Consider the following 16,206-nt stretch of genomic DNA (forward strand, 5'->3'; position numbering starts at 1 on the left):
TTAATGAAAAGTCAAATGATTGCTTTGAAGTCTCAAGTAGCCTGATGTTCACTGTGAGTTACAGCAGTCTAAGGCACAGTGGTAATGATGCATCTTCTTACAGACAAGAAACAACAGTATTTATGGGCTGAAAGCAGAACTGTTGGATGCAATTGTGATTTGTCAAATATGTGCTCCCAAAGATAGAAGAAGGAAGAAGTGACTAATGGTTTTTAGCTGGTGAGGATATCAGAAGGAAACATTGCTAGAGACATAGACCTTCAACACAATAAATGTTTAAGAAAACAGTATTACACAAGACAGAATCAGTGAGGGTTTTAGAGTATCAAGATAAACAAGAAAAGAACACTTATTTGATAATATTTAGTTGGAAAACAAGCAAAAAACGTCTAAGAATGAAAAGGGTTCTTCTAAATGTACATTGCACAATGACAACTTTACCCAGGTTTATAAAATTCAGGTAGGGATGTACTCCATTATCCCCAAGGTAAGGACCACCATGGAAAAAGGTCCTGACTTTTCACAAACAGTAAGTCAAAGGATGGAAAGGCAAGAAGCACAGATTTTAATCAGTTATTTTCGAAATTCACCATTCAGTAACAGGTTATAGTGGTATGTTTAATAGCACTGTAGACATGAGGAATACCTACTGGAAACACTATATACCTGGATGTTAGATAGTGTTTGATGTGGGGAAAATAGTTTTATTCATTAGTTCACCTATATAAAGTCAATGGGTGTAGAGTTTTTGTTTCAATTTTTCTCATTTCCAGTCAAATCTGATTTTGTGCAAATCCAAAGATTATTATCTTTTAAGAGCACCTAGATCTAAATGAGAAACTTAATAAAATTATTTCTATTTAATATTTTGTACATTGTGAATAATTTTTGTATTAAGTTGGTATTATTTAAATAAATATTTTATATTATTTAATCAAAGCAGCATCTCTTAATTGAAATATTTTGATCCTGCAACAAAGTGACTTTTTAAAGGGTCTCAGGTTATACAGCTATGTATCTATTTGCCTCTGAGCTAAGGCCAACAAAAGGTTATTGTTTAACATCAATCAATGCACTGATTTTAGAGCCCTGAACAGACTCTCAGGATGGTGATCATCAAGTCATCCCCCATGATGAACATTGCTTTTATTTAATTCCTAAATCATCAAGTCAGGAACCTAAATGGTTTTACTTCATTTTCAGATGACAGTATTTATGTTCATAGATTTTTGATAAGTCTATAAAAACAAGAACCTTTTTATAAGAATTACAGAACCTGCAATACTTACAGCACCAGCTGTTTGTATTTCATCAGGAAATATGAAGTCCTTTAATTCTCAGATCCCTCTTCTGAAGGCACAGGAAACATTCTAGTTCTGTCCTGTACATAGAGTACTCAGGAGCCAGGCTGGCTGAATAGTGAAGATTATCTCAAGTGACAAATCACTGATGGCCTTTACCTCAGAATTGTCTATAAAACCTGCGTATTAGTGTGCAATTCCTTACCATGTTTTTTTGAACATCAGTTTACACATAAAAACTAAGTACTGAATTAATGATGAAACATTTTTTTAATCTGCTCTGCTCTCTTTCAGGAAAATATTAAATGACTTTGTATCAGCTGATGATCTCATTTTTTACTGCAAATATATGACTTGGTCCCTGTCATGGAGAAGAGGCTGAATAAGATGGAGTTTAATCTGAAATTGTGTTTCAAATCCTATCCTCATGAAACTATTTTCCAATTGTTAAACTGCATGTGAAAAAAACAAAATACCTGAAAACCTTCAATTTGTTCTTCAGTCTATTCATTCCTTCTGTATGACCAACTCAGGAGAAACTATAAAGTATTGATTTCAATTTGCTCATTCTCACTTTGCCACTATATTTCCAAACTGTGTTTAAACTTTGAATATTCTGAACTACAGGAAAAATATTTCTAAACATATTTCTTTAAAAAACACTTAGAATTTTAATAGTAAATTATTAGCAATCCTATACTTCCTGCAGAAAACTTGCAACTAATGACAAAGACTTTTAGAAATGAGGATCAGAAATATACTGGAATTTTAAAGAATTTACCTGTTACTCCCCACTAAATATTTACCAGCAGTTTAGGATAATGAAGTTAAAACATACTTTATTTTGAATTTCTACTCTTTGTAAGCAGGATACTGTTCTTGTTTCACCTTATTTCTTCATTTCTTACTAATTCCAGTGTCTGTGCAATATAATAAATCAGCATGGTTAAGATACACATCAAAATAAATGACTAGAGACTGGTAAAAACAGAATCACAAATTTGATGCAAAATGAGGTTTCTACAGTCTCAGTTATTCTATTAATATCTGCAGTTCAATACACACATTCAGAGCTATTCTATATATTGAATCCCTTCTGGGCTTCGAAGCAAATGGAGCTGATTATCACTGTCTGTCACTTCCCCCCATTCCACCATTTACTTTATTGACTGTATTGTCAATAGTTCCAGAACAACTCAGACAGTAGAAAATCCTTCTCCATTAACAAAAATGTTCTTTTCTTTTTTCTTTCTTTCTTTTTAAAACATTTTCAGAGGATAAGAAGTAGAGGAAAAGAAAACCCATGCTTCTCTAGTTTTGGTTTTGGTGAGGTACTGTTCTGGTTGGGGTTTTTTTGCTTTTCTTTTAAATGAGATAGGAAAAAAAGTGTTTTAAGATAATCATTGTCTATTTTTTCAGCTTAAGAGTGGCCTGGACCTTATTTTTACTTTTTCTCCATAGTCAACTGTCAAACTATTACCTTTTTTCTGTACCATACAAAACTCCTTTCTTTCTTCCTGTGAAAACTTCAAACATCTTCAATATAAAATTCAGATTTAAAGGTGATTTTCTACTATTTCCAGTGGTATTAACTAATTCAATCATTTAAATGAACAGTTTTCCTCCCTGTTCTCCACATTCTGTCTATTTAGGGACTCCATTTTTAGTAGTAATCAGAATGAAGAAATTTTGTTTTAAAGAAAGTGCAAAAAAGCCTTCCCATATTGGAAATAGTGAAATTACCAGTTCAAAGAAAAAAATTCATTCTAATTTTCTCAAGATGTCATCCATGGCTGACTGAATTAACAGAATATATCATTAACTTCAGAGAATTTTATATTTGCTATCTGATTAATGTTTCTACAGTAACACAAGCACAAGCCTCTATGCCTTCAAAAGTTAATGGAAATACTCAGATCTGAACATAGTTCATCATAAGAGATCACAAAGGGTTCAGCAGTGATGCTGTAAAATATTTTTTTAAATCTTCTCAAATAGACCAAATTATTACAACATTAAGATTCTAAAAGTCATGTTCTAAGAAATTCCTAAATAAAAATGCATTAATGAGTGCCAACTAGAATTTGGGATGCCGATGTAACTTAGGAATGTTTTAGCAGTGCTCCATCATTTATCCTTCAATTGTAGCTTCTTATTATATTTGTATAAAACATGGAAATATTTTTATGTAATATTTTTTAAAGAAATCCTCAGAGAGATGTTTTACAGAATATTGTTAGAATAGTAGGTAAAAATCTAGAATGCTGGTTAAAATGCTTGTTAAAAATCTAGAAACCATTCATAAAAGATTTTCTTTCTATAATGACAGAGACTGGGATATTAATACCTCAGAATTTATATATCACCTATGCATTACATGCACCAAGCAAATCCTAGTTTTTAATATGAAAGGATGACCTCCTAAAACTTTAGTATATAAAAAAAATCTAGAAAAAATGGAGGATGTTCTAGTGGGAAAACAAAAGCTAAACAAAAAAGCCCCCAACAAACAAAACCAAACAAACAGGAAAAAAACCCCAAGCAAACAAATAAAAATACCCCAGCAATTTCCCAAATTACTCTAACCTAATTATGGGGTTTGAGAGCTTAATGGGGCGCATAGACCAATGTTTCCTGATCTGTACTGTGTATTTCTTTATCAAGCTGCATATGAAATGCTTGAGGGAGCATAATTTGCTTCTGTAGTGAAGCAGCACAGCAGTTTGAGTGTGTCTGCAATCGAGCTAATGAGAACAACAATGCTAACTAGAAGAGCAGGACTCAGATGGGAGAGTTTCCCATACTCTTCCCACCCTGTTTTATATCCACACAAAGATTAAAATCTTGGCTAGAGAGCCCAGTGTAGGCCCAGTAGGATGGTGAGGTCTTGAAGGAGAGAGTGGCTGTTCAAGGAAGAGAGGTTAAGGGAAGTGAGCTTGGAAAAAACACCTAATTGCTGTCTTCAACTCTCAAGTGAAGTACTACTGAAAAAGATAGAGTCAGACTATTCTAAGGGATGCACCATGAAGGACAAAAGGCACAAGTTGCACAAGGGAAATGAAGCACTCTTCACACCATGAGAGCAGTGAATTCCCAGAATGGGATACTTTCTCTCGAAAGTAAAATCTCCATCCTTGGAGATTTTCAAAATTCAACTTGATAAGCCATCTAGATATTTGATCTAACTTAGAAATTAGCCCAGCTTTGAGGTCAAGGTGGAACTGCATGACATCCACAGCACATTCCCAGCCTAATTTTTTGGTGATCTATGAAGACTGAGGAGTTTACATAGTTAATGTTTTCAAAGCACAATACAGGCACCAGCATCTTAATGGATATACTGCCAAAATACTGTATAAGGCATCAAAGAGTAAGGACTGCAGCATCTATTTTAATTAAATAAAAGCTTTGATGTAGGCAAGAATGTTCCATAACTGCAGAGTCACTGCGACAAAAAGTACTATCAGTTGTGTTTGCAAAAAGCCTCCAGAAAAGCCATTTGCTTTTATATATATGTGTGCGTGTGTGTGTGTGTGCGCCCATGTGGTAGAAATGCTACTTCTGTAACATTGTCAAAACTTCTTGTTTTCTTTGGTGAGTTCTTGGGCCAAATGATGAAGAAACAGGAAGAGATAAAAATGGGTTCGTGTGCCTGGCTTACGGTGCCTCAGACAAGCAGGGCTCAAACAGGCTGCAAGAACATAAGGAATCAGAGCAGCCTACGCTACCGCTGTCACAAGAATCACTTTTACTGCCTAAAGAAATATCTGGAGGCATTAATATAAAATCCTCTCTACTACAGTATGCCTGATCAAATGAGCAAAGGACAAACTCAGATTCCATTCCATTCTTCCTAGAAGGCCATTTTTGCTGTTGGTTACAACTCAGGAATTATAAAAGGAGAATCAATATGATGTAAATGATTAACCCAGACAGTAAAATTTCTGAAAAATGACAGTCATTGCTTCTAACTTCAACTCAGACAAGAAGCATATTTTTTTTCACTGTTGCCCTCTTACATCATGTATGTACAGCAAAAACACAGCTATGAAAGACGGTACAGAAAATGTGTTCCACAAACAAATGAAGTAAATATTACTTCCCAGCTACCTTATGATTTCCTGAGGCTTATGTCATTGTGTTTTATTGATGCTCTACAGCTATTAAAAATAACCACTTAGTCTCAAATTAATCTTCCCTATATTAGGCCTAAATTTTAGGTGGGTAACTCATTCTGATTCACTCCATCCGTCACCCTACCTGACTATCTTTTCATCTCTAGCAGTTGCTGATGGTCTAAATCAAGGAGTTATCCAGATATAGGGAAATCAAACCTGTTAAACTTCTCATCACACACAGACACTAAAGAAATCCTCAGCATTTAATCCTCCTTCAGGCCTTCCTCCATATCAGTTATTAAATTTCAAACCCTGACTTCACTCTTAGTTAGTGGGTGGCCCATTTAGCCTGTTTGGCCATTATGCAGCAGGGAAAAGGTTTGCCAGGAGGTGTAAGAGCACCAGCACACGATGCTTGAGCTGGATTTGGCATCAGCAAACAGCTTGCAAAGTGAGTAAGGTGAGATAATCAAAGCTGTATTTTGATAGGAAGCACTTAGATTGGATGAGAGAGAGTGTCGGAGAAAGACCAGCTGGGAAACAGAAGTAGGGTTTAGCAAAGAGATTAGAGGGAAGATATGGACAGATGGAGAATGTGAACGGAAATTGAACTGAGACCTGAATTCATGCTGTACGAAATGCAAGAAGTTCTGAAGGAGAGCCAAAAGGCAGGTTTCCTCTGGAATGTCACACCAAGGGAGAAATTTCAGGCTCTGCATCAAAGTTTCACAGGGGTGTCTAAGCTGTATCTTTTGACAGTGTTTCAGACTTACCCCTGTATTTGGAGTTTCTAACCAGTTGACTTAGACACGGCAGCACAAAGCAAACTAGCTACTATTAACTCCTGTCTCGTAACTTCACTCTAAGTGCAGAGACTGTAAGCACTTATCGTGCCATTATGGGTTCCACTCCCTGAACTGAACATTGCAGCAGGCAAATCACTTCTTTGAGTTTCTGAAAAACTTTACCAGTGTCCAGCTCCTTCTTTGTAACACAACTGGAAGTTATTTGGAGAAATTGAACTGAGAAACTAAGCACAAAGGAAAAACTCATTCTCTCCAGAGATTGGAGAACTATTGACAGATTGGCTTCCGAAAGTCTGAATTGGCATCAACAGAGCCAACCTTGTTCTAAAAATAAGAGGTTTGTTTGCACTATGGTGCCGATCTGTCAGCAGCCATTCATCTTAAAAGTATGCTGGGAGAAACGAGAAAATAGTGAAAATAGTGAAAATATATTTCAGTGAATTAAATGAAAGTTAATAATTTTTAAAATTATTTTTAATTGAGTTTTAGCACATAGGAAACAATTTATAAATCTAACTTTAACTGAATCATAACTTTTGCTGTGCAGAATTAATAAAAGGAAACTAGTACTAAGTAAATAATTCACTGCTTTAAGGGAAAAAGCAGGAAATAAGAACACAGAGGATTCAGAAGACAGGCTTTTTGAGAGACCATGGGATTCACGTGACCAAAAACAGTCTCAGTCATCAGGAACCTTTTTGTAGTCATTTGAGAAATTAGTGGGATTAAACATATTCTAAAGTAAAACCACAAAATAAGTAGATTAACTGCTGTTTCCTTGGAATACTTCTACCTGAAGATTATAACAGGAACCTACAGTGAACAGGCCAGGTGGGATTTTTCACCACCAATATCTACTGTTAAACCTGTTATTTCCAATACTTCATAAATTAACAAAGTAGCCTATGCCCTTTTGTCAGCCAAGAAAGACAACAGACCCCTGGGCTTCTGAAGAGAAATGGAAAGAAGAAAGTAAAATGGGGAATAAATGCCACTTTAGCTAAGGGATAGAAGGAAAAAGATGGAGCATTTAGTCTAATTATGGACCTATTATTATCTCAGCTTCCTATCTTTTAAATGAAGGCCCCTATATGATCTGAGTGGTTGGTTTACTCAAGCAGTCTGTAACAAGTGCTGTATCAATACAAATTAACAGCAATGATGCACATGATACTGTGTAAGAAGAGCTATGAATACTAAAGAAAATTGTATTTAATTTTAGAATTCAATTTTTAAACATAATGTTATTACTCATAGTGCTCAAGATATTCTTGGCTTGGAAGGGAAATCAGTCTTGTAGGCTATCTATCCCTTTATGTTATTCCCAGTATTCAGATATAACGCAGTTTCACTAAAATATATCAATTCTAAGGCATCTGTGCTATTGCAGCTATAAAGTTCATATCTACTAAATATGCCAGGCCACAAATTGAGATAATCCATTTTCTGCCTCCACTGGACACGAAGAGTGGTTAATATTTGTCCTATTTAAAGTAATGTTTAACACAGTGAAAGACTGTTATCTTGTCCGGCTTTGGTCTTCTTTCTAGATCAACACAGCCAGATCCTTCAGCCTTCTAGTCAATGCCTTGTTGTCTAAACCTTTTATCCTTTCTCTTTTGCTCAACTTTGAAATGTCTCAGAGTCTCTAACTCTTAAGTGAAGCTGAGATAAACTGCATGTAGCATTATAGATGAAGCCTCACCAGCCACATATCCTACATATGTACAAGTTGTCAGTATTTCCCAAGAACACCACTACCTATCATGCATGCACTTCATATTTTTAAGTCATATTAAGTCTGACCTTTTGTTACCACACTGGAGCATGTTCACTATTGCTATTGCCTAATCAACAATATTTCTGATTTGGTTTTTTTTTTGTTTGGTTGGTTGGTTGGTTTTTTTCTTTTTTACAGGTAGTGTCTGTATCATTGCTGAAATTTTGGAACATTGTTCTGAATTGCAATTCTGCTTTCCAAAGTAATTGTGTTTCCTATATTGATCTGAAAATGCTATGTGAGTGCTTCCTCCATACTTTAAATTGCAATTGAATTATTAAAGAGTCAAACCTATGACAAGCTCTTTTTTGACCCACTTAAAACTGCTTTCCTTTTGTTTGAAAGTGACCAATTTGACCTAAGATATCTAATTCCAGCTGGCAGCTTCCATTTAAAAATTGCCATTGAAAAAACTTAGCTTATCAATAAACAATGTTGTGTTGGACTAAGAAAGTAAAGCACAGTAGATGGGACTATTTTTCTCAGTATTTTATAGTTAAATTTGATCTTGCAGCATTAATATGAAAAACCATCTGTCTATCTTAACAAATTATTTTTAATATGAAATCACTGACTCAGAAAAGCAAGGCCTGAATAGAAGGATTTTGAGGATCAGAACCAAAGTAAAGTTAGTTCTAATATAGGGAAGCTTTATTAATCAAAAAAACAACCCCCAAACTGTTAGATGTTATTAGTCCACATTGTAATTTGAAACACTGATAGCACAAGAGAATCTGGTCTAGCCAGTATTTCTACAGATGAGAAGTAAAACTTCAGAGCTCTGGTATACAATTAATAAAGCTAATAATGCTGTGATGACTATAACAAATACACACATATCTAGCCCAAAGATTACTGGGCCACCTTCATGTCATTTTTTAATTATTTTTATTTTTTGGGATGATTATATGAGGTATATCTAGGTCTGCAAATATTTTTCATATTTTTCTTTATGGGAAAATGTAGAGTTTTGAAATTTTTAGTATCTTATATGCTAAAAATAAATTAGGGATAAGTATGACCCTGGAGAAAGGTCATTCTGATACCCCCAGGTATCAAGATTAATGGAGATTGAGGCCTTTAAACTCTAAGGAATTGATTATACAGAATAATTATTTCAATACTGGCATACACTGAACTTTTTCTAAAAACAAAAAACCCCAAACCAAACCCCCGGAGAATCTTAAATGCATTGATGCGGGTAAAAGGAGCATCCTAGAGGTCTCATATGGAGAGGAAACATAACCATTCACACAGTGGAGAATGAAGAGGCATACAGAACATCTTTTTAGTGTTCTGAGTATTTTGTTGTATTTAATTATATCCATTAATAACTTTTAGATCTACTGTGGTTCTAGGATGGGGATTTTTTAGCAAACTTCATTTAGGTCATTTATGAGCTATCGTGGGTTTTTGCCAGTCTTGGATGATTATCAAGAAATATTTAATCACATTTGGCTGATCAAGCCAACAATTTATAAACTTTAAAATATTTAAATAAAATTATGGGGAAAAGCGTTGAAATTAAGGGTTGCATTTTGTTATTAGATGGACTACTTTGACAGGAACAAATTGGTGTTTTCTGTTTAGTGCACATTGCTGCAGTTTCCAGGGAAGTTTTCCTGTGTGCAAACTAACTTTCTCCTGGAGAAAACTCAATAGGAAGCTCTGTCCTAAGCGTATCTCAAATAGGCTCAAATCCCAGTAGGAAAAACCAGTCCAAACCAATGACTGGCTCCTTTTGGACAACAACACAGTATACTTGTAGATAATTTGTCATCAGCTAATTTGATCTATTGTTCTGCTTTTACCATACCAAATAACTCGCTAACAAGGCACAGAGAGTGTTTTCTTTCTAATGAAGATTTTATAGACATTGGTCTTCCGCTCCTTTTGGAGAATGTACGTTCATTTCCTCAGCACAATTTTCAGAGCTTCAGTCACAGATGCTCATAAAAGTGGAGACAGAATAAAATGCAGGAAGCCAAAATTATCAGTGGAACACATGAAAGAAATTATCTTTTTATTTCAGTGAGACAATTCACTAGTAGAAATTTTACCCTCCTACTGCATATTCACACTAACTACAGTTATCTGTGGCTTGATAGGAGAGGAAGATCTGAAGCAAAATAGAGCTGAAGTAGGCCAAAACTTGCTCAATGATATGTGCCCCTCATTCTTCAGTGTCTGCTTGGTTCTGTTGTATACATTTGTACGCTGTATTTATTAAAATAGGAACAGGATATTTACCTCTTTCCATGCACAAATCTCCAAGTATTCCTAAAATAGATAACCACAATAACCAAGTCAACTGAAAACAAGTATAAAGATATTATTGTACCTTCATTCTTCTTTTTGTTCATAGAAGATATAAGACTGAGGGATGGGATTTGTGGCAAGTGATGTTTTTTTTAATGTGTACATGAGAGCTAGCTTAAGAGGAAGTTGTATATGCTGACTGCAGGTGAGAAAAGGCCCAAGTGACATAAAATCTTGGCTCTTTGTCAACTCTACCATAAATCTTATGCTTTATAAAAGGTAGTTAAGGAAAAAGAGTGAATACTATAACAATTTTCTATTATGTGTGAATGTCCCTTGGTTGAATAGGGAAGGTGTGAAATCAACTAATATAAAAGTATGAGGCAGGAAAGACTGACCCAGTTAAATGTGTTTTAGAAAATAATGTTTATATGACATGTTGACCAAATATGGGATATTCTTTCTCTTTTGAAGACCTGACAGATGGAAAAAAGATGCCTCATTTGAGTCACAAAAATGGTATTCCAAAGGATTTCAGATACTGCACAGGAAGCAATAGCTTGAAATGTTAACAGGACTCTAAATTTTAAATAATTCAGACCATTAGTGGAAAAAATAATTTTAAATCTAGCTAAAACCACATGGTTAAAGGAAAACATAGACAAGTTCTATTTTACTATTTACACAGGGATAAGATTGTTGATAATAGTCTCTAGATGTGAGCGAGATCATCTTTTCAACTCATTTCCCACTGAATTTGTCTGAAGCACACACACAAAAAAAGAGTGTGACAATATTCAAGCACAAAAGGAACTCAGGGGGAACATCTACACCTTCCCTGGATTGCTGGCCTGAATTAAGATTTCCTGTCCATAAGCAGTGAATAAGCCTCATTCAGACCTTACACTATTACTAAGTGTATTAACACACCGTCAGGCAGATCTGCACATGCAGTTCACAAACTGCCTGCAAAGCTTATAAATCATGGAAATCAGGCTGCTCCCAGACTGGTGTGTGAATGGCTAAAATGAAGGACCAGTTGCCATCACTGCTTGGAAAATTTTCATTAAACCATAGCCCACAGATGTCTCTTAGAATCAAAGTTAAAAAAAAACTTTGCACTTTAAATTTAGATACTATCAAAGATGGTTCCTCACTCAACACCCATTCTGTACTTAACCCAAATAGCAGCTGTTTCTGTAAGAGGTAATGGCTTCTTTATATTGAAATATACTTTTCACAGAAAACAAAATGTTTTTATCTTCTTCTGGACTGAATCATGGGACTAAAATGGAAAATTAAAGTCACTGAATTAAGTCTTTTGCAGTTACAATCATGTGACCACCTATGTCTTAGGCCACAAAACATGTCTGAATATTTTACAGTAACTATAAAAGCTATAATAAAGTACTAACTCCTTTTAGCTGGAATTAAGCTCAGACAATGAGAAACCAAGGGAAAGAGCAATGTCCTGTGCTCCAACAATAGAAGAATTATGTTACCTGAAATTCTGGCATGACACTAAGAAATGAACCTACTCCTTGCTTCTGAGGAAGGTAAGCAAACAGAAATACCCAACTTCAATACCCAATTTCAAACTAGGTAACTATCCTTACTCTTTCTCTCTATTCATTACCTAAGCAGAACATTCCTCACTGAACTACAAATCTGGTGATCAGCTTAGTCCTGCATAAACAAGCAAAACATCATGTATATGATATATGGAAGGTTTTTATTCTACTGGGAGCAACTACCTTGTTTTCCCTCTTCAGTGTCCAGGAGTACATCATATCTGACACTACAAAGGTCTGTTGTGGATGCCCCATCTCTGGAAGTGTTCAAGGCCAGGTTAGATGGTGATTGGAACAATGTGGTGCAGAGGAAGGTGTACCTACCCATGGCAGGGGAGGTTGGAACCAGATGATCTTTAAGGTCCCTTCCAACCCAAATCATTCTAGGATTCTATGATTCTGAAAAATCACTGAAGTCTTAACCTTCAGTTTTAAAGGTGAAAACTTCAGAATACCATAGAAGATAACATATTAACATGCTATTAAAGCCATCTAAAAAAATTTACACTCTTAAAATCAGTATAAAATCAATTCTGCTCTTATTATAACAATAGATGAAGTCCTGCATTTCTTACCTAAATAAAAACATATTTTGGGGGGATTTAGTTTGAAATAATTATCTTTTTTTACTACATTATAAAGATTTGAATAATATTTGCCTTTCAAGTATGACAAATTACAGCAGATAAAAATTTCAAGAAAAGTCTCTGTTAACACTCTTAATAAACATACTGATTGAATTTACTCTAAGTGTTAAAATTTAAATGCTCAGTTTCGACCCTAAAGCTGACAGGCTGTTGACAGCTGTGTCTTTGCATTAATTTCACGAATACAAACACTTCTGTTGAGTCTGTGCACTACTTAGTTGTAGACATTTTCTGTGTGTGACAGGTCATGTGCAACATCTTCTGCAATTTCCTTCAGTTTAGTTGAGCAGGCATTTTGCATCCAAAGGCAAAAGGAGGACAACTTCCATCTTTGATTACACATATACAATATGTACAAGTGCCAGAAATGACTGTGACTGGCATGTGACTTGATTCTGTGATTCACTGGTGTCAAGCTATTTACTAAACTAGACAGGTACTCACAATCTTTTGTTACTGCTGAATGGACGAATTTCAATCTCCATTTCCAAACTCTACTGACACTTCCTGGTGCTCTCATGGAAATCACTTCTATGGCTATTCACTCCATGGAATCCTACATGATGGACTATCAAAATCAGTTCTGGGGAACTCATTGACATGGGGAGCTCAAGAGAAACAAAGTTCATGAAAGAGCAAAATTAAGTATCTTTGCAAAATGTCAATTCCAAATGGGTAGCTTTCACAACTTTTCTTGGTGCTGACAAGCTACAGTTCCCCATTTTTTTTTTTACTCAGCTACACTTGATTACTAATATATATCATAGAAATGTACAGCACATAAGAACTACAAAAGGATACATAATGGTAAGTAATATTGTTACTTTGGATTAATATGAAGCCACCATCTATGCTCATTCAAGTGTTCACAGAGACAATGACTATGACAGACAAGTAAATGAAAATGTAATGTAAACACATAACTTGTTATCTGAAAATTAAATGTGCCAATACTGAAACCAATGTTATCTGGATTTTTGTTATTATTATTATTTGATTAGCTACCAGGTTACTTTTAAGCTTTTCACTTATACTAGATTAGATAAAACATTGCAATAATTCCCTTTAAAAGGTGCATTAAAGAAGAAAATTATATTTAAAGCAGTTCTAAGACATAGATAATTTAATCATTTTAGCCATAGTCTCCATAATCTCTTTCCCTGAAATGTTGTAAAAAAACATTTTCCATTGGAAGAAATGCATGAATGATGAAAATGCACTGTCTGAAGGACAAGGTATCATTTCATTGTAAATCTTAGAGAGACCAATTTTATTCTTTCTCCTTTAGTCCCACCAATTGTATAAGGATCAACTTTTTTGCTCAACTGTCATTAAAAAAAAACAACCTGTGAATCGAGTATGTGAACACAGGAACACCCTTTTCACCTGCAGTGTTTATGAATGCAGACAAAGACATAACCCTGAAACATGAACTATTAAAAAAGTGATGGGATATTCATCCATGCAAAAAATATACATATACACATTCCATTTCCCTAAGGTAGTGAAAGATCAATCTTACATTTCCATTTTATTCTTTTCTGTTCAGCTCTAGTAAATTCTCTTTTCCAGAGTGAGCTGTTTTGTAAGTTTTTCTGTACTGAACTCCACTTTTTTCAATGACAGAATTAATCCCTTCCACCTCTCTCTTATTATAACTAGGATATTAGGAACTCTCCAGTCAGGAGAAACAAAAATGTCCACAGAGAATTAACAAAGACTTTAGCTGTTGTGGGCACTGTACAAACAAAGAATGAAAAAAACAGTCCCAGAGCCAAAAATATTTTAAAGTTGAGGTAGCATCTCACTTTCACACTTAGCAGGATAACCCAAAAGTGATCCTGTATTTAAACTTAAGAATAACAATGTGGCTCTAATAACATATCTACAGTTGAAAAAATGTCAACAAGGTTTACACTTTGTCAACAGTGACACTGTATGCTGTCAGAGGACTTTTGAGTGTGATAAAATGTACAAAATAAGAAATCACTGTCCATTCTTTCCTGTGATACGGTTCTAAACCCATGGTATAAACAAACGGACATTCTGGAGGGAATACTATAAGTCTTATTGAAACTAGATAATTTAAATCTTATACTGCAGAACTCTTCTTCACAACATCACTGGTCTCTATAGTCGAGAACTTAAACTGATATATAAACTGCAAAAGCAATTCATGCCCCTATTTCCAGATGCTGATGGGGTCAATCAATTACATTCTGCAAGGGTCACTGTAAATATTTCCTTTATTGGTCACATGGCTTTTCCTCCTTTAAATTTCATGTACCTGATCTCAGCTTAAGATAACTGAACCTCGGATACATAATTAACAAAACTCTATCAGAGAGTATAATAAGCTTAATGCTTAACAGAACATGAAGGCAGAAGATGATGGTCATGATAGGTTTACAGAGCAGCTTCCTCACCATGTGCTGCATGGCACAGTTAATGCAGTCCACTTCATATTCATGGAAGTTTTTTATTGTTCTTGCACTTGTCTACTTGCACCCCATGTTCCATAAAAATGTCCCCCTCATTTATTTAGACTGTAACTACTTTGAGACATGGGCTATTTGCTTCTTGATGGCTGCATACTAGTGAGAACAATACAGCTCCTTGCTGTTTGGGCCCAAGGCAAGACAGTAAAGAACATGTGGCTAAAAAGAAACAATGGTGCACAAGCCCTTTGTTTCCATGTCTCATAAATGAATACTGTATGTGTTCAAACTCTACTGTAAAGGCCTTTAAACAATCAGCTACTTACAGAATTTATCATCCATCCTACAAAGCATACCATTCATATCAAGTATATATATATATGTATCTATGAAATAAGTGAAGCGAATAACTTGTTCTCAGAAATAGTTTCACTATACTGGTGGTTATTTTACAATTTTATACATACTTTTCAATGCTGAGTAGAACCAAACACCTTCTCAAAGTCTCTGAGCAATGTTCTTCAAGATGTTGTTCCAAATCCCCTACATTAAATTTTAATCCTCATGTGACTTTCCCCCTCTGTGCTTATCCTGCATTAGGGAATGATGTTTATATGGAGTGCCAATGCCATGACTACAGTACTCTTTTCCAAGCTGTAACAGCATGGGAAGTACTTAATATCTGTACAAATATGTGAAGCTGCAGAAACTGGTAACAGTGGGAGCCTTGGAGGGTATAACCAGCTAATTCTGCATTTGAAAGCCACCACAAATTATCAAACACTCTTTATCCTATCCAGTCTATACTAATCACTCCTGTATTCACAGATAATTGAACATAAAAGATAAATATTGATGAAGAACTTGAGTGGCAACTCTTCCAGAGTTCTGACAAGTAAAATACTGACCCTGCAATTGACAGAAGGGAATGGTCTCCGACAAAAGGACAGCCAAGGACATATCAAATTACAAAGGTATTTTTTAGCCAAGACTTATTCCTCTTATTCATAAATAATGATCTGGTTCACAAATATTAAGTCTTACTTCTCAAGGGAAAGAAATACTGCAGAAATGAAAAATTTTGAACCAAATTATGTCAGTCTTCTTTAACCAACCCCTACATAAAACAGCCCTCAAAACTTGTATAACTGTTTGATAATCCTCCTTATCCAAAACAACAAATTAAAAATGGATTTGAGATATGAGACCTTTTGGTCTGGGAAAGATAAAAGATGTACACATTGGGACACAAGATTATCCAAAGAATCACAAATGGCCAAGAAACC

At 35.0% G+C, this 16,206-nt stretch overlaps 1 protein-coding gene across 10 annotated transcripts in view; it reads right to left on the bottom strand.

Annotated features, from left to right (window-relative positions):
• The window catches only part of PCLO (piccolo presynaptic cytomatrix protein), a 327,397-nt gene that overhangs the window by 156,468 nt on the left and 154,723 nt on the right, over positions 1-16,206 (bottom strand). The window lies entirely within an intron of this gene.

The sequence above is a fragment of the Neopelma chrysocephalum genome, unplaced genomic scaffold (assembly GCF_003984885.1).
Source record: "Neopelma chrysocephalum unplaced genomic scaffold, ASM398488v2 Primary Assembly neopelma1_45, whole genome shotgun sequence".
NCBI lineage: Eukaryota > Metazoa > Chordata > Aves > Passeriformes > Pipridae > Neopelma > Neopelma chrysocephalum.